The 25,255-nt window shown below is 44.0% G+C and overlaps 1 protein-coding gene across 1 annotated transcript in view; it reads right to left on the reverse strand.

The window, feature by feature from the left end:
- Positions 1-25,255, reverse strand: part of JAZF1 (JAZF zinc finger 1) — a 346,073-nt gene that overhangs the window by 320,259 nt on the left and 559 nt on the right. The gene's annotated exons all lie outside the window — the stretch shown is intronic.

Below are 25,255 nucleotides of genomic sequence, written 5' to 3' on the forward strand. Positions count from 1 at the left end.
ACTTCAGGCTCTGAGCTAGCACCCCATAGACTGTGATCTTTTAAAAGCACTTACCTCAGGGGCGCCTGTGTGGCTCAGTCGGTTAAGCGCCCGACTTCGGCTCAGGTCATGGTCTCACAGTTCATGGGTTTGAGCCCCAGGTCGGGCCCTGTAATAACAGCTCAGAGCCTGAAGCCTGCTTCGGATGCTATGTCTCCCTCTCTCTATGCTCCTCCCTTGCTCACGCTCTGTCTGTCTCTCAAAAATGAATAAATGTTAAAAAAATAAATAATATAAAAGCAGCTACTTCAGTGTTGTATATGATAGCAAAAAGAACTTAACAGAAATGGGCTGATACTGCCCCCAAGGTGGTGAAAACTGGTTCTGGGGCAGGGCTGTGGAATCACTCTCACTCCTTATCCGTAAAGCACAAATATGCACACAGTCCAAAAATAGACAGTACATTTGTAGTATTAAATTTTAATGGATGGTGGGGAACAGGAAACAATGTCCGCAGTAGCTCCCGAGGAAGGACTTAATGCAAAAAATGGTTGAGAAACACTGATTTACATAAACAACCTCATCTAAAACATAACAGGGACTTGGGGCGCCTGGGTGGCTCAGTTGGTTGGGTGTCCGACTTTGGCTCAGGTCATGATCTTGCGGTTTGTGATTTCAAACCCCATGTTGGGCTCTGTGCTGACAGCTTAGAGCCTGGAGCCTCCTTCAGATTCTATGTCTGCCCCTCCCCTGCTCATGCTCTGCCTCTGTCTCTTGATAACAGATAAAAACGTTAAAAAAATTTTTTTTTAAATAAAACCTACTAGGGACTGAACCCTCACCAGTCTCTATCCGCTCATCCTGCTTTACTTCTCTTTCCAGCACTTACCACTACCTAACATGACACATTTTGTTGTTGCTGCTGGTCTGGGTAACCCATCTAGGTGTAGCCTCCCCGAGAGAGGAGAGAGTCGAGTGTTTGTTCACCGCTTGTGCCCTCGGCCCCTAGAGCAGTGCAGGCACACTGGCTGTGTGAAAAGTAGGCTGCTGGCTGTGTCCTCAAAGGCTCCTCCTGCTGTAAAGAAAGTTCTGTGATTCTAAGATGCCCTTAATAGCATTGTTAGCCACAAAGCATCGTTTGTGATACATCCTAGGAGGCCATTCCTTGCATACCAAAAGCATCTCATGAGAAGGTGGCCTTATTTGTGATCTGCACCCCCAAGGACCAGCTGTGTTTTAGGAAGCGTTTGGTGTATTTATCGAAGCAGCTCCACCATCAGAAACTTCGGTGTAACAGTGGGTGATGAAAAGCCTACAGGATTTCTGAAATGATCAGCAAGATATGAACCTTTCTGACTCACACTCAGCTTCTTTCTAACCGTCAAGAGGGACGTAGCATGGCTTCTCGGCCTTGTGGCTAAGATCAAGTGAAGAGGGAAGTATTGAACTGAGGTACTGAATTCTGAGTTTTTCTCAGAAAAGGAAAGTTCCTGACTTGTCTGTATACAGCAATTGGCATGGGACCACAGCATCTTTAGACCTGAGGAAACACTCAGAAAACATATACTTTTCTGCTGTAGAGTGCAGCTCTGGATCTCGAAGTCCAAGTTTGAACTCTGGTTATTTTTAGAAAGTGACAGGGGCAAGTTATTTACCCACTTGGTAGCTCATCTCTCTCATCTGTAAACTGGGAATAATGCTAGGTACACCCTACGGGTAAATTAACTCATGGAAAGCACTGAGAACCGTAGTAATGCCTTGTACACGGTAGACATTCAACAAATATTAGCCAATATCACTATAATTAGCATTTTGGCCTTCACGTTTTCTCAACTTGAAAAATCTTTTTCAACAAAGAAAAGTTAACCGTGGGGGTGCCTGGCTGGTTCAGTCAGAAGAGTGTGTGATTCTGATCTTGGGGTCGTGGGTTCGAGCCCCATGTTGGGTGTAGAGATTACTTAAATTTAAAAAAATCTTTAAAAATTTTTTAATTAAAAAAAAGAAAAGTTGCCCCTAAATCCCTGTATAGAGGGCATTCAAACTACTATGCAGTTCTATGGAAATTCTAAAGCCCCAAGAAGGACTCTTGGGAAACCAGTGATTAAGCTCAAATATTTCCAAGAAATGGATATTCAAAGTTGATGTGGCTGGTCAAAGTCCCTTTAGAACTCTGATCTCAACTACTGACCCCTCTAGCACCATGCTAGCAAGTGCCTCCTTGTTATCAAGGAGGTGCAGAATGTGTGCACTAATGAGACTTCCCTCGTCATCAGTGGAATGAGGGCTCATGGGTGATGTGCAGAAACCAGAGGGCTGAAAGCAGTACAACTGGCCTTCACAGAGAATCATGGAAGTTCTCCATGGCCCACAGTGCAAAGCACAGAGTCTTTGTATGGAATCCCCAGCTGAAAGTCCTACAGCCTCTGGCTTGAATATTTCCAGAGAACCCACCTGCCTTCCCTGATGGCCTTTGCTACAGACTAGCTACAGCAGCCAGGATTACAAACAGTATCTAGCTATCTTTTATTCCTGAGGACTCCACCATTCCCAGGGCAGTATGGTGAAGGCCTTGGAGTTAAGCAGGCCTGGCTTGTAATCTTGACAGTTACTTACCCTCCTTAAGGTTCAAGGTCTTGACCTATAAATACAGACAATAATAGAACCCCTCTCCTGGCCTTCCTCAGAGAGTCAAATGAGAGAATACATTCAATTGTGTTTAATAGTCCATAGTTGGACTCAATAGTCCTATAGTTGGAGCAAAATATATTATAAATCCTATTAATTATTATTATAGCCACCCACATTTCCCCCATTCGACTACTAGAGTATATATTAGCTATTCAATAAACACAAAATTCTCAAAAGCAAACACAGTTGTTGGTCCGGGGTGGGGAACTTGCTAGCTAACTGTTCACCCAAATGAGGCCCTTCCATACTCCACAGTAATAAATTATCATTAGGCCTTCCTGGGAGCCTCGGCAGCTACATGTGGCCATGCAATTAAGTTCTCACCAATGGAACAGGAGTGGAATGACAGGTGACTCTTGAAAGCCTTGACCATAACACACTGTATGTGCAATCTTCCACACTCTTTTCTTTTCCCCCAAGATGAATACAAAGGTTCATCCTCAGGGAAGGACCCTAAGGAACTCAGCCTTTGCGACACAGAACAGAAGTAGACTACGGGAGTGCAGAGAAATAAGACGGAATGAACCAGAAGCCCTGAATGACTGCATGGAGTGGAGTGGCCTGCTGGTCCACCCTGGATCCTTACGTGAAAGAGAAACAAACTTTTTGGACCTCTGATCCCTGTGATGCAGGTTACATTGGGCTTGTTTGCTATAATAGCTCAGTCTTTTATCCTAGTATGACCACTCCTTGGGAAAAATGACCTAGATTAGAAACTTTGTAATACTTTTGAACAAACTGGTGATAAAATCACAGCTAGGATCTGAGAACCAACTCAGGAGTCAGGACAGGCCTTAGAATATTAGAACAAAATAGTCTTTAAGTGCCCTTTACATCTGGTAGAAACACCATGAAGATCAGCCTGCATATTGTTTTCAACTCCTCTGATGTAACAAAGACGGCCCAGCTTTGTTGAGTGTATAGGAAGTGTATGATTAAAGGTAAAGCAAGGAACGAACTCAAAACCTTTAAATTCCTATGGCTTTGGGGCACCTGGGTGGCTCAGTCAGTTAAGCATCCAACTTCAGCTCAGGTCATGATCTCATGGTTCATGGGTTCGAGCCCTGCGTTGGGCTCTGTGCTGACAGCTAGCTCAGAGCCTGGGGCCTGCTTCAGATTCTGTGCCTCCCTCTCTCTCTGACCCTCCCCTGCTCACACTGTCCCTCTCTCTCTCTCAGAAATAAATAAAAACATTTAAAAAAATAAATAAATAAATTCCTATGGCTTCGAAAGTCTTTATTCCAGGCAAAATGTGAAAGTGAACAAAAAAGATCGACTAATTCTGTATTTAGGAACAATCTAATCTGGTCCTTGGAGCTGAAGGCTTCATAGCAGAGAATACTTATCTGGATACAATTCAGTGGGCATCAGTTTCCATCCCTACATCATAAACTTAGGGCTATTGCAGAATGGGGACACAGAGATGAAACCCAGAGCCATGAATCATGCCTTCTGGAGGCTCACCATCTCGTGAGGAGAAACAGAAATGCTGAACTAACAACAACGGAATGCGAGCTGTAGTACCTGTTACACCAGATAATAAGGAAGCATTACCATCTCGGTGCATTATTTATTAAATGTTTCACACGTGCCAGACACTGTGCTCCGACTTGCCACGTACTCGTAACAGCCTTACATTTGTAGACACCACAGTTCTCATTTTGCAAATGAGAAAAGTCTCCTTTAATACACTGTCCAAAGTCACAGAGCAGCCCAACCGGAGCCTGGGGGAGCCTAGGGGTGCCTGGAACCAGTAACCACGCCCTCAGCCACCAGGACGTGGGATGTACGGTGGAGGGAAAGGAGGTTTCCAACCGGCAGGTCAGCCGTTTTCCAGCCCCTGGGACACTGGCTCAGGCTGGGGCAGGAGAAAGGTCACAAGAACCAGCCACGAGGTAGTCCCAAAGCATCTCTGAGGCTCTCTGTGCTGGGAAAGGGCATCATAGGTAGGGTCCCCAACCTTCCCAGCCTTGCCAAGCAGCTCAGGAACTTATGAGATAGGCGCATGGGGCCACCCAAATTAAAGTGTTTGGAGTCTTACATAATCTCAGAATGGAAAAGGTTCACCCTTGACCACCAGAGAAGGAGATTCCTCTGTTTTTTGTGCCGAAGAGAAATTACATTTAGAGTCACATACTCTATCACCTGAGCCAGCCAGGCACCCCTATTTTTACTTTAAGACTTAATTTCCCTGTGTGAAATGCTTATCCATTCCTTTTTGTTTAATGTGGTTTTTTTTTTTTGTACATGTGCATGCAAGTGGGGGAGGGGCAGAGAGGAAGACAGAGGATCCAAAGCAAGCTCTGCGCTGACAGCACAGAGCCGGACGCACGGCTTGACCCCCGTGAACTGTGAGATCATGACCTGAGCCCAAGTCTTATGCTTAAACTACAGGGCCACCTGGGCACCCCAATGCTTATTTTCCTTTGTCCCAATGTGTGGCTCTCACATTCTCTGGGAAGGTGTAGGGACAGCAATCTCATGTTTATACCGTATCACTTCAGGGGAAATTTCTCCTGTGCTAAATTTCAAATCCTTTTGGACTTGTTCTATTTCTTTTTTATTTTCGCATTTTTTAAGTGTTTATTTATTGATTTTGAGAGAGAGAGAGAGAGAGAGAGAGACTATGCATGCAAATGGGGGAGAGGCAGAGAGAGAATCCCAAGCAGGCTCTGCACTATCAGCACAGAGCCCGATGCGGGGCTTGATCTCAGGAACCCTGAGATCATGACCTGATCCTAAAACAAGAGTTGGACACTTAACTGACTGAGCCATCCAGGCGCCCATGGATTTTTTCTATTTCTAATAAACGACATCTGTGGTAACAGATTGCTGTTTACTCATATCTCTACCCTCCCTTGCTCTGTCAATTCTGTGCATGGCCACATGACTTGAACTGGCTAAAGGAACATTATGGGCATAACAAGATAGAGGTCTTTATTTATTTTTCTATTTACTTATTTTTCTGATGGCATAATTTCATTTTATTTTTTTAACATAATTAATTGTCCAATTGGCTAACATACAGTGTGTACTGTGTGCTCGTGGTTTTTGGGGTAGATTCTTGTGGTTCATTGCTTATATACAACACCCAGTGCTCATCCCAACAAGTGCCCTCCTCAGTGCCCCTCCCCCATTTTCCCCTCTCTCCCCTCCCTATCAGCATTCAGTTAGTTCTCAGTATTTAAGAGTCTCTTATAATTAGCCTCCCTCTGTCTCTTGTTTGTAACTAATTTTTCCCCTTACCTTCTTCCATGGTTTTCTGTTAAGTTTCTCAAGTTCCACATATGGTTGAAAACATAGGATATCTGTCTTTCTCTGCCTGGCTTATTTCACTCAGCATACCTTCCGGTTCTCATGATAGAGGTCTTTAAATAACCTTCTATGGGGGTGCCTGGGTGGTTCAGTCTGTCAAGCATCCACCTTCAGCTCAGGTCATGATCTTGCACTTTGTGAGTTCGAGCCCCGCGTCGGGCTCTGTGCTGACCAGCTAGCTCAGAGGCTGGAGCCTGTTTTGGATTCTGTGTCTCCCCCTCTCTCTGTCCCTCCCATGCTCGTGCTCTGTCTCTGTCTGTCAATAATAAATAAACATTAAAATAAATAAATAAGCCCCCATAGTTTGGTGCGGCACGTGTGCCCTGTGGTCCACCATGAGGAAAGCATGCCCCAGTAGCTGCTGCCCCTTCAGCCCGGTCTCTACAATGAACACATGTCAGCTAACTTGTGCCCAACTTGGAGCGGATCAGCCAACCTGCATCCTGAAGAAGAACCACTCAGTTGAGTCACTTTGCAGACCAGCCAGCATGGGAATAACTGCTTACTGTGAGAGACACTGAGTTTTGGGATCATTTGTTACACTGCATTATTGTGACAACAGCGGACCGCTGGCGGCATCATTTTCTATCAACTGGAAAGGCTAAATTACAGGTACATATCTATGGATTTCTGGGTCATGCATGCTCTTTGATTTTTCTCTTGGACTGCACAGGCATCCTGTCACCCAAAACACACCATTTCTCAATTACTTGAAAGAAGATCCTGGCAGGTTAGAATGTAGAGGATGGTCCGTAGACCCTCAGTAAAAACAAAGGCTCATTTTGACAGTGAAATGTTTATGCTAACATCTCCCCATATGACGCAGATGTAGGAAACCAGGATCTATTTTTCACAGAAGAGATACACAAAATACTAAAAGTTCAGAATGAAAAGGGTACTGATGGTAAAATAATATCTTCAGGCTCACGGTCTCTCCGATCTCCCTCCCTCAGCAATTCTTCCGTCCTTTCTGTCAATTTGTTTTAAGTTACTATTGTCAAGATCACTGTCTCGTCTCTTCTCCCCACAGTCTACCCACCCGCCCCCCCATTCTGCCGATACACCTATCACTAAAATCTATGCAAGATTTCACAAAGCTCCTGAAAAACATTTTTTAAAGAAATCTATAGGTCTCCACAGTTTAGGAATTGCACCAAACGTTACTTTTTCACGCATCGTGATTACTGATAATTTCACTCCCACTTCAAACTAAAATAGCAAACACTGTGTGAATTATATTAGCCGAATGAATTAGTCCAAACTTTTTATTTCAATATAGGTTTTGAAATATGGAATGAGGGGCACTGGGTAGCTCAGTTGGTTAAGCCTCCGACTTCAGCTCAGGTCATGATCTTGCAGTTCGTGATTTCAAACCCCGCATCAGGCTCTGGGGTGACAGCTTGGAGCCTGCTTTGGATTCTGGGTCTCCCTCATATCTGTCCTCCCCTGCTCGCACTCTGTCTCTCTCTCTCAAAAATAAATATTTTAAAAAATTTTTTAATGAAATATGGGATGAGACTTTTAGAACTGAACAAAAAGCAAATGAGACTAGAGGCCAGTTTCCCTGATCTCCATCGGGCTTTGCAGGCAACAGTGGGGTCCCTGAGTGATTTGAATGTTACAGAAAGCTAGCGGAACCTATAACCATAATAAAGTGCACAACATTCCACATCATCATTTGGGGCCGAGATTAGTTTAAAATTTTTAAATTTTATTTTAAGTACAATTTACCCCCCAATGTGGGGCTCGAACTCATGACCCCAAGATCAAGAGTCACATGCTCCACAGATTGAGTCAGCCAGGCGCCCCTGGCTGGAACTATTTTAACTCCATTTGGGGACACTGGCTGACACACAGGACTACAGAAGAGGCCTTGACGACGGCTCCCACCCTACTCCCTACCACGGTCTTCCTTTCTCCATCTCCACTCAGCACATCAGCCTCCTTACTGCTCCTCAAACCTACAGACACTCCTGCTCCGGCCCTTGTCCTTGCTGGTCCTTCCGCCTGCAACATTCTTCCCCTGCGGACCCAAATGGCTCCTTCATGCCCCTATTTCATTCAGGTCCCTTGGGAGATGCCTCCCTCTCAGAGGCCAGCCCAGACTACCTTACCTCAAACAGGCCTCTCAACCTCTGTCTTCGACTCACTCTATCTTCTCTTCACAGCATTATGACTTTGACGTTATCTTACGTATTTGAATTTTTTCTTGCTTCTCCCATGAGCATGGACTGTGTGTAGTTCCCTACTGTACCCCAGCTCCTAGAGAGTGCCTGCATAGCTCACATGCAATAAGTATTTACTAAATACACAAGCTGGGAGTTTTAGAAGTTGCTGTATTAAAGAAAAACAGAAAACATTTAATTACTTCTTAAACCCGACTGTTAGGCAAAAATCTTTCAATACATAGAACCCATGGGGATGGAGAAGGAAAATAACTAAAAGGACCCTCAGTAATAGAATTGGAAACCATTTTATTTTTTTTTTTTAAGTTTATTTATTTATTTTGAGAGAGACCGTGCACACGCAGACAGGCAGGGAAAAGAGCAGAGAGAGACAGAATCCCAAGCAGGCTCCACGCTGTCAGTACAGAGCCCCACACAGGGCTCGATCTCATGAACCATGAGAACATGACCTGAGCCGAAAGCAAGAGTCGAATGCTTAACCAACTGAGCCCCTCAGGCACTCCTGGAAACCATTCTTTCTCTCTTTTTCTCTTTCTCTTTCTCTCTTTTTCTCTTTCTCTTTCTCTTTCTCTCTTTTTCTCTTTCTCTTTCTCTCTCTCTTTCTTTCTTTCTTTCCATAAAGTTTATTTTTGAGAGAGAGAGACTAGGGATGATGCAGAGAGGGAGAGAGAGAGAATCCTAAGCAGGCTCCACCCTGTTAGCGCAGAGCCCAATGTGGGGCTCGCACTTGCGAACCGTGAGATCACAACCCAATCTGAAATTATGAGTCGCACGTTTAACCGACTGCGCCCCCCCCAGACGTCCCCAAACCAACTTATTCAACTACTGAGAAGTCACATAAGCCTGGACCAGCTGCTTAACTGTATCAGATCTCAGGACACTCTTTAAGGGGGAAAACCACGGGCAGTATATTCTATAGGACTAAAAACTATTTCAATCATTGTCAAATACCATCTAGAAACAAAGAAGTTATATATTCTCTGCAATCAGTACACAACTCAACTATTGCCCCTCAACCTTCTAAAACAAGGCCTATCTCAGAACTTCCCTGAGAAGCTTCCAGCATGTGAGTGTATGACATTTCAAGGACTGTTGTTAAGGAAATACACAGCCACTTAACCAGGAGAGCATGGCATTTGGTTAGGCTCCTATAGTTATGTTCTTGGATTGCTTCATTAAAAGCCCTACAAACCCTTCCAAATGATTCACAATAAATCTTTACACACAATACAAACAAAATCATCTCCTGTTTTTCCATTGCTTACTTGGTACAACATGAACAAAATTATGTTTTCTGTTTATATAGCTTAATAAACCTCGCTAGACTCTTAAGATGCCTTTTCTTCCAAATGGAAAAGTATATTTATCAAATATGGAAGTATTTTTCTAATCACGTGCTCTAACTTCTCAAAAACCAAAATCTGGATAAACAATACTAAATTAAGGCTGGTATATTTTGAAACAGCAAGAATTTGCGTGTGGAATGTTTTAACAGCTCGTGGATTCCTACGACCACTCAGTATGGCTTCTACAAATACCAACCAAGACTCAACCGGGGAAATCAAATTTCATCAAATTTCTCAAAGTAAAAATGCTTAACAAAAACCAGAAATGTGTAACGTTATTCTGATTCTTCTTCCATCATGTTATAGAAACAGAAAGCGGATAGAAGAATCTGAGGAACGTGGCAGCAGCATCACAGATGCAAAAAGATGGTCCGATAACATCACGTTAATATTTACGGGATGCTTCCTTAGCTGCCAGGTCCTTCATAGGCATGTTTTAATTTAATCCTCATAGCCTCACTCTGAGATAAATACTATCTTTATCTGGCAGAAGCTGAGGTCCAGAGAAGTTAAATAACCTTGGCCAAGGTCACAACAGCCAGCAGGGTTCAGGGCAGTACCGCTACCCACTCGGCAGTAAAGCCTCCAGCACGGCTTCCTCCAGAAGGTAATGAAGGGAACTACCTAGAGAGCTTTCTTCTCTTCAGAATTCACCAGAGTTCCAACAGCTAACATACCAAATAAACGTGGTATCTTATAAAACCTTGGGATACGCACTATTATTCCCATTTTACCTTTTTTTAAGTTTATTTGCTTACTTTGAGAAGGAGAGTGAGAGAGCACATGGGAGGGGCAGAGAGAAAGGCAGAGAGACAATCCCAAGCAGGTTCTGCGTGCTGTTAGCTCAGAGCCCGGTGTGGGGCTCGAACTCACGAGCCGGAATCCATGACCCGAGCTGGAATCCAGAGTTGGACACTTAACCGACAGAGCCACCCAGGCACCTCGTTTTAGAGATGAAACAAAATGAGGCAAAGAGAGGTTACGTACTTGACTGAAGGAAAAAAAGTCAGGATCCCCAGTGAGGTACTCGCCTCCAGCAGTCACAGGCTGGACCGCTGTTCTACCTCTACTGTCTCTGCTCCTCTAGGCCAAGCACTCTCACCCATTCGTGACTTTAACCTCCTTGGCTTCTTCATCTATGGAAGGAGCTACACGGACTAGATGACCTCTAAGTTTCCTTCTGGCTTTTCGGTGACATGGTGCTCAATTCATCAGCTTGAAATCATCCGTTTACCATGAGGAAAATACCCAGGATAGATTATTTGAGCGATCCTGCTCAAATCCTTCCCCTGGGGGGAAGAAAATGCACCCAAATAATGATTCTAATATGCTTTCAGGACTAAAGCTCAGTTTTTAGAATCTGGTATCAAAGAAAACTTGAAATCACAAAGTTTTCATTTTAAAAAATAGCTAACCATTTCCTGAAAAGGAATGGAAATTAACAAACAAAATTATAAGGTAGTATTCTCTCCATTATATCTTCAGTAGTCTGTATAGCTTCTTTGCTGGAAACAAAGCATTTACACGTATTCCATTAAAACACATAGCCTGTCATCAATATCTTATTAAATATAGTGATTAGAGGGGGTAGAATAGTTTTCTTGCACAATGCTTTAAAGCCATCTGTACTGACTGCAAACCAGTATAAGATATATTTCACATAAAAAAAAACCTTAGTTCTTAGCTTCTCTCTAATAGGGGCAACAAGGGTCTGCCGACAATGGCCTGCATTCCAACATAACAGCTCGGGGCTACACGTGAGTAGCACCCATCTTTGTAAGCAAAGCAAGGGCTCTCTCTATTTTGCCAGAGTCCCTGCCACTCCCAATTAGGTTGAACTTGGTCACTTTACACATACACTGTGTCTGAGGGTATGAAGTTAGACAAGTTCAGAACACAGGTTTTCCAGTTTAGGCATTTCTGCTCTAACTACACACCTGAGAGGGCATCCCATCTTCAAAACTGCTCGGGGCGCCCGCGTGGTTCAGTCGGTTAAGCATCTGACTTCAGCTCAGGTCATGATCTCACGTTCATGAGTTCGAGCCCTGCATCGGGTTCTGTGAGCTCAGAGCCTGGAGCCTGCTTTGGATGCTGTGTCTCCCTCTCTCTGCCCCTCCCCTGCTCATGCTGTCTTTTTCCCTGTCCAAAATAAACAAACCAAAAAAATTAAAAGAAAAACTGCTCTATATCAAACTCTTTAAACTCTTGCCTCCAGTCAAACTCAAAACCCCAGCTATAGAATGGAAACCCAAAAAGGTCACACCCCTTTAAAAGTGTTGTTCCTTTTTTAAAAACCCACAATCTTTGCAATGCTAGTCATTCCATCCCTGTGAACCAATGGGTTCCCAACTTTGACAACAAATTAGAATCCACTTTGACAGGTGCTCAGACCCAGCTCACCCCAGGTCAATCACATCATAAGCTCTGGGGGCACAGCCAGCTCTCCTTATTCTGTCCAGGTTCGCCCACATGATTGTGAGGACAACTCACGTTGTTGTACAGGGACCCCTAAACTAACATGGCTGATTGCCATAAGCCGAAGACAAGAATAACTCTCATTACTTTACAACAGAGTTTACATAAACCCTTAAAATGCCCTCTTCCTTCTTGGTTTTGACAAAATGGTATCTGTGTCTTCTAACGTCTGATATGAAATGTACATATAACTTAATATCTCTCAACCAAATTTCTTGTCTGGTGTTCACATTTTAAACACCAAGTATCTTGGTGTGGGCCCCTGGAAGTGCTGAAGGGAGGCCAGCGTACAAAAGGGAGTTTCCAACTCCGGCAGAACATTGAGACATATTAAAGCACACCCTGTCGGCCATTGAGCTGGTGCCAAACTCCAGATGTCCAGTGTCAGAAATATCCCATCAAAAGATCTACTCGGTAAAGAACTAAAACTGAAACTGTCTATAGATTGCTTGGGGCCTGCAAAATGCCCATGTGATATCTCCCGAGTCCTGAAGAGGTATTTTAGTCCACAGTCCACCAGCCTGTCTATTATCTCAATGAAGTGAGATTAGCAGAGGCAAGGAAAGGCCTAGAAAAAGTTCACCTAGAATTTCCGAGGTGAAGGCTTTCTGTAACACGTACTTAGCTTACAAAGAAACTTCAAGACCTCGTTTCCTTTATTTGATGTTTGAAACCTGAAGAAGTACAGGCATAATTTAGGCTTATTACCATGGTGTTCAGTTTACTTAACAGTAAGCTGTACGAACATGTCTTTACAGATTTCTCTGCTTTTGCCACTACTTAGATAATTACACCACGTGCTGACTATCAGCTCAACTAGCATTCGAGAGACTTTCACGAAATGATTTAGGTAAGAAAAACTCGTGTGTCCGTTGTAAGCCCAGATGTGCTTCTCCACCAGCGGTTTAAGGCCTGTGATGGAGTAATATGACCTAAAACGTGCCCTCTCGGGAAAGGACACCAGCAAAGTGCCCGGCAGAAAGCGCTCTAAGCATACCCAGGGCAACTAGGGTTTTGGCTCTTAATTCACCATGTTTCTAACGAGGTCTTGTTGGATTATAATTGATCCAAACAAATTTTTCAATTAACATACATGAACATAATGCCAACGCTTTACTTTGGAAATCTGAAGTGAAAGAGAAGGTTGTGTGTACGGTGTTAGGTATTGTGTTTGTCAGGTGACTCCCACCCCAGATAAATACGGACCTATTGGGGAGGAGAAACCAGTTAGCACCTTTAGACAATACAGTAATTGCAACCACTTTAAAACTGCCCAATTATTATTTGCATTGTTGTGACTGAGAGGACGGCATGCTCATGGGCCCTTCTGACCGCTGTAAACTTCAGTAGTCTGGAAACATTTCTATTTCTACCAGAAGGCAGGCATCCAAGTATCCCCCAACCGTCCAAACTGCCCTCTTTGGAAATCTACCCTTTCTTCTGTACACCAAACACTCAGGTACACAAGGGTCTTCTATTAAAATGTAAGTATCTTTCTGGTTCAGTTATGTATTTATTTATTTATTTTTAAATGTTTTATTTATTTCTAGGAGAGAGAGAGAGACAGCATGAGCAGGGGAGGAGCAGAGATAGAGGGAGACACAGACTCTGAAACAGGCTCCAGGCTCTGAGCTGGCAGTCAGCACAGAGCCTGACGCGGGGCCCGAACCCACGAACCGCGAGATCATGACCTAAGCGAAAGTCGGACGCTTAACCGACGAAGCCACCTAGGCGCCCCTCAGTTATTTATTTTTGAAAGAGAGCGAGAGTGCAAGTGAGGGAGGGGCAAAGAGAGAGAGGGAGAGAGCCAGAATCCCACGTAGGCTCCGCACTGTCAGCGCAGAGCCCGACACAGGGCTCAAGTCCACGAACCGTGAGATCATGACCTGAGCTGAAATGAAGAGTTGGACGCTTAACGGACTGGGTCACCCAGGCGTCTCTAGAATGTAGATATCTTGTTTTTTCACAAGGGCACAATTTAGGTTGTATAGAGCAGGTACTGAGGAACAGGAAGACACCTGAGAGCCAGACCTACCCCACACTCCCCTGAGCATTTTACTGGCCGTGGACTTCCTGCTATGTTATTTGCTCTATGTCTTGGTCTTTGTCTAGTGTCAAACCGGACTCCTGTGGCATTCTTAGGCAATGCATTAAAAGCCATTAGCCTGTGCCTCACCAGTAGGAGCTTAATAAACAGTAGATATTGTTACTATTTTATACAAACAAGACTGTCAGAGCTGTCCCGGTTTGAAAGGCTAAAAGGTAGTTGGAATCAAAATTCAAAATCCAGTTCTGTCCAGCGTCACAGTCCAAGCTACTCCCCACCCCACCCTCCTGCCTCCTTTATACCAGGCTACCCTCACAAAAAGGTGAGAGGAAGCAGGATACACTTTTGCCCCGGCATTGTTTAAGTCCTAGAATGTTCCAGGCAACCAAATATTGTAGGTAAGGCAAGAAATGATTCAACAAAGCTTCATAATATTCTCAGCATGGAACGGGCCTCACCGAGTTCAACTCCCAAGTGTGGAAACAAAGACATGGATTTCTTTTTCATATCTCCTTAAAAAAGGAAAGTCTTCAAATCCCCTTAATATAAACCGCCTTGGACTAACTGGTATTTGTGTGTCTGCCACAAATACATACCTATGAACACATAAATATATCTTCCTCATACGTGAATACTTCCAAACATTAGCCTCAAAGATGTTTTTCACTGGCCAAAGTTACCTTTGTAACTTATTCTTCTCATGGCCCAAAGCCCTTCTCAATTTTCATTTTCATGTGTGAAATCACTTCTTGAGGAAGAAGCTAGAGAGATGACAAGGCCCATCCGCCAGGAAGGGGCTGCGTTTTGGTGAGAGGCAAAGTATACAAGTCGTTACCATGAAAGATGGCGGGCTGGCACTAGAGGACAAGGGGAAGAACCAATTAAAACGAAGCACTTTTCTGAGGTGGGAGAGGCTTTCTGTTCTGAAGGAAAACATTTTGGTTTAATAATCTTATCAAAATAAACATTCTGGTTCATATTTCATGAGATAAGGTATTTAACTAATACGGTAGCCTATTTAACTCCAAATTGGAAGTACTTCTAGGACGAGGTAATGTTCATCTCACAGGCTTACCGTGAGGGTAAATTAAATATTGTATGAAAATTGGGGCGCCTAGGTGGCTCAGTCAGTTAAGCGTCCAACTCTTGATTTTGGCTCAGTCCACGATCTCATGGATCTCGTAAGTTTGAGCCCCGCAGAGGGCTCTGCGCTGACGGTGCGGAGCCTGCTTGGGATTCTCTCTCTCCCTCTCTCTCCACCCCTCCCGTGTGCACTCTCCCCCCCCCTCGCCCCCCTTCAAAATAAATAAATAAACATTAAAATAAATAAATATTGTATGAAAATTGGTTAATGCAGTCTCTGGCACAGGGTAGTGACTCCCTGATTGGTATCAAGAAACAGATCCATGATGGGGCGCCTGGGTGGCTTAGTCGGTTAAGCGTCTGACTTTCGCTTAGGTCATGATCTCGCGGTTCGTGGGTTCGAGCCCCGCGTCGGGCTCTGTGCTGACTGCCAGCTCAGAGCCTGGAGCCTGTTTCAGTCTGTGACTCCTTCTCTCTCTGACCCTCCCCTGCTCACGCTGTCTCTCTCTCTCTCCTAGAAATAAATAAAAACATTAAAAATAAATAAATAAAAAAAAAAAAAAAAAAGAAACAGATCCATGTTTTGTGAGGCCTGTAGCTTTAGACCTTCTTTATGAGGCAAAAAAATGCATTCAAATATAAAATGATTACAAAAGTTATCATTTATTTAGATTAAGAAATCACAAGATGTAAAATTTTATTTTATTTTAATGTTTTTTAGTTTAAAAAACTAAAAAGCAGGCTCCAGGCTCTGAGCTAGCTGTGAGCACAGAGCCCAACGTGGGGCTCGAACCCACAAACTGTGAGATCATGACCTGAGCCCAAGTTGGACACTCAACTGACTGAGCCACCCAGGCGCCCCTAGATGCAAAATTTTAAAAGCTACCATTACCAAAACATCACAAAATCCAGAATAAGAAACCAGTGTGAATTAACCACCTGATGCACTGCAAGATATGCTTCTTCTGGGCTTCATGTTCTTTGATTATTCTCATATAACAATGATTCATATGAATATCATCTCTATAAGGAAATTAATATCCTCTTCTATAAATCAGTCTTTCCTCCAGTGTGGGTGATCAACACTTATTTTTAATGATTGATAATCCAGAAAAGTTACTTTCTGCCTCAGAGCTCCTTATGAGTAATGCCATACAAATGTTTAGGATTGTTGTCAAATGTGTAAACACTTTTATTAATTTTCTTTCCTATATGAGCCATAAGATTTCAGGCATTTCAAGCTTTCTTGCGTACTGAGTGACTTCAAATATTCTGTGCTGGTGGTGCCATCATTAACCAGTTCTTATCATCATCTCTTTTTGTTGTTGATACACACACACTTGTGTCAAAGAACCAAGAAACTTAAACACAGAATTTCTATAAAAAACATACTGCATTTATGAATGTACACTTATATCTCACATTGTATCACATATAATTATACATAATTTTATAACACATAAATATATAAGTATATACAAACATAAACTCTCTATCTGTATACCATAAACATTATACATATATATTATATTGCATCATTGAGTATCTTCCTAATGAACTTCCACCTTAACTACACTTAGACAAGAAATGAACTCCCTGCCTAGAATTTTACACACTTAACAAACACAAGGATTTTCCAGACTAGCTTCTGGCTCCATACATTTCAAACTAATTGCTACTGGTAGATGTCACATAGTACACATTCACACGGCAACACTGCCTCCGGCCCTGCCCCTCTGTAGTAGGGCCCCAGGTGAGCTGGGCGGCTAGGAATAACTTAACTAGACACAGAGATGACCATGAATCATAGAAATATGTACCATTACATCCGACCTAGTCCCCAATTCCACTTCCCCCTAGCTATATCTTGAAAATAGTCTCAACTCCAATGTCACTAGACCCAAGGAGATAATGTTACAGACGTCAGAGTGGAAAAGAAAAACATTAACCAACTGCCGCTAATCATACTTTTTCAAATTTTACAAGTTATGGTCGCGATCACAATGCTGTACATGTGGCTAGGGCTCCTCCAGGGCCTTGGAAAGGTCTGCGTGGATCCTAGGAATGTGTCCATATGTGGCAAAACATGTATCGTGTACAAGTGAGGGGCCCTGGGGCTTGACCTTCACTAGTTTCACAATAAATCTCCTCTGTGGTCCTTCTTAGTGCTCATTGTTTATCTCAGTCTGTACATACCTAGTCTCTCCAAATAAATTTCAGTTCCTTGGTGACCGGAAGTACTGCCTTAAGTACTAGCATATAATAAATACTCAAAAATGTGGGTGGTCGTCCTCACTATACATAGTGATTTTGACAGAGACAGAAAGAGAGCAGGTGTATATATAATATAAATGTATATAATGTATTACAGACATATGTATAAATACACACACACACACATATATACGTACACACATACGTATGTGGGTGTGGAGATATTCACATGCACATATAAATATATTTAGATATGTATTATATACATATATGTATTTCATATACTATATATGTCATTTATCTATATAGTATGTCTACATATCAATCCTCTATATAATACCAAAGAAACAGTGAGTCACTCCATGTTAATGACATGGCGTCCAGATCTTGTCCCTTCAAGAGATCTATCTCGGAAGAAAGTCACCATTATAGCCTGGCAGACAATGAACAGGGCTTCCTTTAGGAGGCCAGTGGGTGAATCAGGCAAGGGCCGCTGTGGCCATTAGGAGACTATCAATGCTGGACAGATAGTCTGTAGTCAGTGACCCAAGAAGAGTCACTTTGGCTCCTGCCACAGCAGAGAGAGAGCTACTGGGAAGCCTTCATCCTTAAAGAGAATATCCATTAATGTGGTCCCTGCTTGCAGCTGGCCTTTTAAAAAAATAAATAATAGGTGAAAATGACTGCAACATTCCAGGGCTTAGTGCAAAGGGAAAATATAATTTTCTTTAAATTGATTTAGCATATTAAATGAAAGGCTTGGAGCGCCTGGGTGGCTCAGTTGGTTAGTCGGCCGACTTCGGCTCAGGTCATGATCTCTCCATCTGTGAGTTCGAACTCCACGTTGGGCTCCGGGCTGACAGCTCAGAGCCTGGAGCCTGCTTCGGATTCTGTTTCTGTTTCTCTCTCTGCCTCTCCCCAACTCATGCTCTGCCTCTCTCACTCTCAAAAATAAACAAACATAAAAAAAAATTAAATAAAAGGCTTGTTTTTTTCCCAAATGAACATCCGACAAATTTCTGACATTTGCAGTTTCTGATTTTCAGATTCTAAATAAACAACATGTGCTATTCAACACTTGAGCAAGGTCAACATGGAACAAATCTATTATCTCACCATGAAACAAAATGTATCATCTGAAGTCCAGCAAGTTCAGTAGTACCCAGGCCCTATCAGCACTGTCAAAATCTGAGGGCAGGGGTAAAGATGGGGCAGGAGAGAAGAAATATAAAGAAATGTGGGGTATGGATCTTGTCCTAATGGCAAAAGCTAGAGAAAAGGGAGGATTTTTTTTAATGTTTTTTATTTATTTCTGAGAGAGAGAGACATAGCGTGAGCAGGGGAGGGTCAGAGAGAGTGGGAGACACAGAATCCGAAGCAGGCTCCAGGCTCTGAGCTGTCAGCACAGAGCCCGACGCAGGGCTCGAACCCATGAACCCTGAGATCATGACCTGAGCCAAAGTCGGACACTTAACCGACTGAGCCACCCAGGCACCTCACTGTTAGAAAAGGGAGGATTTTTAAGGAATCTGATAACGCTGTCCTGTCTCTCAGATCTGTCTTAAACGCAAGGTCTTTGGCTTCCAGACGGTCCTAGGAAAGCCCCCTACATCAAGTGTCACCAGCCTGCTCTAGCCTTGAGGCTTCTTCACTGTCACCAATGGGAAGTATCACCATCAGTTTGCATCTCTAGCATTGTCACGGGGTGGAGAGAGGTCTCCAAAATAGATGCACTCTAAAGGAAGCTATTTTCCAAATATGGAGGCTTTTGTCAACCCAGTCAGTCAGTTGCGGGCAGTTTTTCTGTCTGTGCATCTCTGTCACACATCAGAAAACATGGACGACGCTACCACAGGAAAACAATAAGAAGCCTGTGAAACTTGGGAGATAGAATGTTCACCAGCAATGTTCCATAAAGGGTGATTTGACTATTTACAGGTGAGAACTGGCTAAATGGAAAAACGATTTTGGAGAATGCTGTGAAGTTTTAGATGTAAGGTTCCTCCACACAGCGCGTGGTATGTATGCACACTCATGCACACACATGCACTTGAAACCTTGCCTGGCTCTGTCCCTGGGACCTTCCTGTGAACTACGGGAGGGAGTAACACGGCATTGTGCCGCCAAGCCACAAGGTGCAGGGAAAGAGCAGGGCGGGCAGTGACAAGCCTTTCATTCATTCATTTAGTCATTCACTCATTCCTTCTCCCCACAGGAAATGTCCTCATGGGAATGTAGCCACAAGCTCAAAGCACAGTGCCTCTTTCTAGTCCTGGGTTTTTCCAAATAAAAACAGGCCACAAGGAAAGGCCATGTTGGAAGCCACTGGCCTTGACATCACTTTCCAGTCCACAGCGGCAAAGGCCTTTGCCAGCATCTAAAGTACCTCTGGCCACAAAGAACAGAAAGTGGCCAGAGCCTTCAACCCCAATGCTGGACTAGTGAATGTTTTCCCATTTCCCATTTTCAACTTTTCCTGGGAAAGGCCAGATGATTTCACATAGTTGCAGGTGGACACAACCCACCATCTCTTACCCTCTAATGTAGACTTTCATGGTAGGATTGCAAACACACTTATTTAGTAAATACACAAAATTAAAGAAATTGGATGATTGTGCTGTAAAAGCATACTTTACACAGACTAGTTCACTTACTCCTCATCAACCACTGCATGGGGTAGGTGCTGTTATCATCCTCACTAAACAGAGGCAGAAACTGAAGAACAATGTCATTAAGCCATCTGTCCACGGTCATATGGCCAACAAGTGTCAGAAGTGTGTATTCAAACCCAGGCAAGCAGGTTCACCAAGCTACCTCTCAGAGGGTCCTCCCTTCAAGAGTTCAGAGCTACTGTCTAACGGAGGAAACACAGATCAGTTATGTCTAGTGGGGGCGCAGGAATGGTACTATCTAGTTCTTCACCCATTTAGCAATTTGACATGGGCCCAGCTCTGCTACTGGTCTGAAATCCAAATCCCAGTTTACACTTAACCAACCATGGAAACTTAGGCAAGTTATATAAACTTTCTGTGCCTCAGTTTGCTCACCTATAAAGTGGGGATAATAAGCGCTTACTACCTATTATATACCCATCTATTTTGTATACTGTGGTGCTACTTTAAGAAGATAATGCAAGTACTTACTAAACTATTGTTGGAGCCAAATTCTACACTATCTGTAGTACAGAGCGACCTTATTTTTCTAAGGACTTTGATCGCTACTTATTAGATGGTTTACAAATCTACCACCTGAAATGAAGCAGCATGGTTTCCTTGGTTTGGGAAATGAGGAAACTAACATGTAGAAACTCACAAGAAACCTGCTGACATTCAGGGTCAAGAACCACCAAATCATAGTTACAGCAAGTCCCTAGGTCAATAGTATCTCATTTCCTATTGGGACCTCTACAGAAAAATTTAAGTCACCAACTGCAAAGCTGACGCTTCTAACATCTGGGGAAAGTTCTAAGTGAACCGCTAGTTTAGTACCATCACAAGAATAACTGATTGGATCAGATTCTCTGTTAACAGTTTAAGAGGTGTGGTCTGCCTTAAGGCCTTTATACTGTCTGTCCCCTCTGCCTAGACCTTGATGTTCCCCATGTGTCCTCATGGCTAACTTCCTCACTTCTGTCAAGGTTTTGCTTTACCTATATTAGCTTCTCATTCTCAGTGAAGTCTGTCCTGACCAGTCAATTAAAAATTCTAACACTTTCTCCTCTCAATCCACCTCAACCTGCTCTTTCTCTTTTCTATACCACTAACCACCTTCCAACATCCTATGTATTTTTATGCTGATTGCTTACTGTCTATCACCACTAGAACATAAACTCCCCAAAGAATCTTTGTTCACCAAAAAAAAAAAAAATACCAAGAGCCTAGAACTGTGCCTGGTACAAAACAGATGCTAAATATTACGACGTAAATTCAAAATGCAGATGGTACTTTCACAAATGTACCGAATAATCAAATTTAGTAAGAATGGGGGCATCTGGGTGGTTCAGTTGGTTAAGTGTCCGACTACTGATTTCGGCTCAGGTCACATCTTACAGTTTGTGAGATCGAGTCCCAAATCGGGCTCTGCACGGTTGGGATTCTGTCTCTCCTCTTCCTATGCCCCTTCCACCCCCTCCCCGCTGGCCTGCATGCATGCTCACACTCGCTCTCGCTCTCTCTCTCAAAAGAAATCAACGTTTTTAAAAAACCGAGTAAGGATGATTAAACACTCGCCTTTCTGAAACCAAAAGTCAAAAGATTTCTCAGCGCTGGCATGTATGGACAGAGCAGGCATTTCATGAGTCTGCGACACTGACCTTCAGTGCTAAATTTAGTGCCCTCGGTGTTTCTGCGATTCCTAGTTACCAGTTCAGCTTCACCTATCTAGGATGTGCACGTCAAGAGCGCTCCTACAAACTCAAGTATCTACTCACAGTAAGAAGTGAACAAATCTTGATCAGCTTCTCCGTCTCCAGGAAACAGAGGTGGGCTATGAATGAGTTGAGAGCAAGCTGATAGAGAAACACTTCACAACTGCGGGGCTATGGGATTTCTAGGCAATTTAAGTTTGAGGGGAGGGCTTCAGCGGGGATACGGGGTAGTACACAGAGACAGGTGCTCTGTACTAGCCCAGCGGTGAAAGGCAAGGACGAACACTGGAACACATGTGCTGCACTCCTCCAGGAGGAAAAGAGCTAAGACAGAGAGAGGATAGTGAAAACCATACTTCCCTTGGCTCTAGAGCCCCCAGTCCTTTTTCCTATGGGTACAGGAAAATGGTTAAAAACAAGAGCTAAATGTACATATGGAACAACAGAGACAGCTGTTCTCAACTTAATGTACTTAATTAATCTGAACTAAAAAATACATTAAAAAAAATTTTTTTAACGTTGATCTATTCCTGAGAGACTGAGACAAGACAGAGCACGAGCAGGGGAGGGGCCAGAGAGAGGGAGGCAGAGAATCCGAAGAGGGCTCCAAGCGGTCAGCACAGAGCCCGACGCAGGGTTCGAACCCACAAGCTGTGAGATCATGATCTGAGCCAAAGTCGGATGCCCAACCGACTGAGCTACCCACGCACCCCCCTAAAAACTACAATTTTAATGAAAACTATGGGCCTTGGACTCTGAAGGCCTTGAAAAGTATGTGAAACAAGAAACACACCACAGTCCCATAAACCTGCATTTCATTACTGCTTAAGGATTTTGACTAGTGGTTAAATAGTAATAACTCAGAAAAGTCCCCAAGATGAAATTACCACCTGAGCATATTTCTAATACTCTCATGATTGCCAATTAGGAAGTTCCATGCAAAAATGAAAGATTATATTAACATATATCTTTAAATAGTCCTTTCAATCATCACTCAGTAACAAGGATATGAAATCAGTAAGTCAATCAGGAAAAATAACCATCTGCCTCCAAAAACTTATAGCCTGAACCACAAATGATAAATACCACTTAACAATACACACAGAGAGCTTTCACTAAATGCTTGGTGTGCTATATCTGCACTCAAGACCCTTCATCAAGTGTATTTATGTGATCCTGCCTACTAATCAGGTTGTTTTTATTCCTCTTGAGGTCAATTCTTATTTGTGCATATAGGGCTGTTTTTTTAAAACCAAAGGGCCTCTCCTCAACAGAGGCACCCAAGAGTTTAAGTTCACCTCTTCATTCGGGCAGTTTCAAATGTTTGATCATTTTAGCATTTATTTCTGTAAAGCTGGCCGGTTTTAAACTAATTCCAAAGTACCATCATGGTTAGCTCTGTCACACAGTGTGCCTAAATTTAATTCTTCAATATTTTCATTAAGAGAAAAAAACTAGTGCTTTGGGGATGACCATTACTTAAAAGCTGAGTTTCAGAAAATTTACAGAACCTTTAGCCCTCTGTGCACATGTTTACCCAATACTCACAACAAATTCTGCAAACTTAAAAAGCTTTTTTGATCCACCAACCATTTAAAACCATCTTCTAATTGATTAAAAGCCAAATCATCAAGAAGGATCACTGCCTTTAATACATTTTAATAAATATAACTTAAATTTTCTTTTAGCCAGCTAGTCCAAGTAGGCAGGCAATGTGGGAAGAATTATCACTCACCTTAACATTAATTACAGTTTATCCTGAAATAACTCTTAGTGAAAGTGAATGGGATATGCAATGACAGCCCTAAGTGGTAACTTATTTATATATTTATAAAATGCATATTTCTTATTTGTATTCATTGTTTTCTGTTTATTTTTAAAAGCAAGGGAATCCAGAATCCAAGAATTTATGTGCATGACATAATAATTGCTCATTAAATACTGGTCAATAAATAAATAAATCTCAGTTGTGTTATTGTCTCTCCTACTTGTATTTGCTTATCTTATTATTAAAATTTTAATAGTCTGTGAAAAAAAATAAAAGCAAGGGAAGGAAATTAACTGACAAAATTACTATTGGAACTTTGCATTACTGGAGTTTTACGATTATTTTAAACTGCTCATCACGAACAATCTGATTTATCCTTAAAGTACCTGAGGTTAGGACTATTTAATCATGCTATGAATCAGCAAATTTGTTAAACTCCTGCTTTTAAGACTACCAAAACTTGCCTAATTCTCTCACACCTCTATCGGGGGAGATGGCGGAAACTATTATATGCATGTTTTAAAACTTTGTAAGTTTCAAAACCTGGACAATTACTCATCAGGATTATCTATCTCTTTAAAGACAATCGGTAGACATTTTCAATCATTACTCCTCATTCCGGATGCCCCTGCCCCTCTTTTCGTATGCTATATTAGCATTCAACCCTTATTAAGCACCACTGTGTGCAAAGAGAAAGGATGATACCAAGCAAAAGAGCATAAGGCTCGGCCTCATTTTATTCGTGAATAAATACACAGCAGTCGTGATTTATTCTCACAACTTTGTAGAAACGTGAGTTGCATCCACATGGCTGAATCCACAGCATTCATTTGGAAATGAATTAATGGTTAATTTACAGATTCTCCTGAACAGACAGCCCCGATGGGGCAGCACGCGGTACCCCATCTTCCAGCCCACGCAGGACAATTCGTGGGCGCCAGCCACACCTTCTGCAGGTGGCTGGATCGCCCGAGCCAGGAGCCCGACCCACCTCCCCCCGCAGGGACTCCGGACAGGAGTCCGTAAATGCGTGCAAGGACTTCGGCGAATTCAAGGACTTGTTGAAGGGCCCCGGGGTCCTGGGCAGGAAGGGAAAGCAGCCGGCCCGCGGGGCGCCCCCTCCCCCGCGGCTACCGAGTCCCCAGCGCCCCGGGCGCTGCGCAGGCCGCCGCCGCCGATCCCGGGCGCAGCCGGCGCACCTCGGGCCTAGCACCATTTGAAAGGCAAATCTCAGAGCCGGGGCACATTTAAATGCCCGGCCGCGGCCCCGGGGGATTGCTCTCCAGCAGACACAGCCGCAGGGGCCTCCGGGGCCGCCCGGCCTGGGGCGTTGGGCGCGGCCCGCTGGCGCCCCCGGGACCTCAGCGCGCAGCGCCCCGGCGTCCGCGCCAGGCCAGGGCTGGGGCGGGTGCCCGCGGCCCCCAGGCCCGCGGCCCCGGCCCGGCCGAGCGAGCCCCGCGGCGCCGGGAGAGAGGGCTTGAGCGGGCGCCCTCCGCCCGTGGCCGCCGGCTCCCGCCCCCTCCCGACGCACCACACCTAGCAACCCGCGCTGACAGGACGCAGTGGCGGCGGCGGCGGGAGGAGGAAGCGGAATGGCTGCCGCGGTGGAGCCACCCCCGCCCCCCCCCCGCTCCCACCTCCCAGCGGCTGCAGCCGCCGCCGAGCCCTGACAGCTCGAGCCGGGGCGGAAGCGGCGGGCGGCGTGCAGCGCCCGCCCCCCGCCGCCCCCGGCGCTTCGGGCCGCCCGGACCACCGGGCCAACTAACTCCGCGCCCCAGCCCAGCGCCG

This window comes from Hyaena hyaena, unplaced genomic scaffold, assembly GCF_003009895.1.
Source record: "Hyaena hyaena isolate Hyena2069 unplaced genomic scaffold, ASM300989v1 scaffold_40, whole genome shotgun sequence".
Classification (NCBI taxonomy): domain Eukaryota; kingdom Metazoa; phylum Chordata; class Mammalia; order Carnivora; family Hyaenidae; genus Hyaena; species Hyaena hyaena.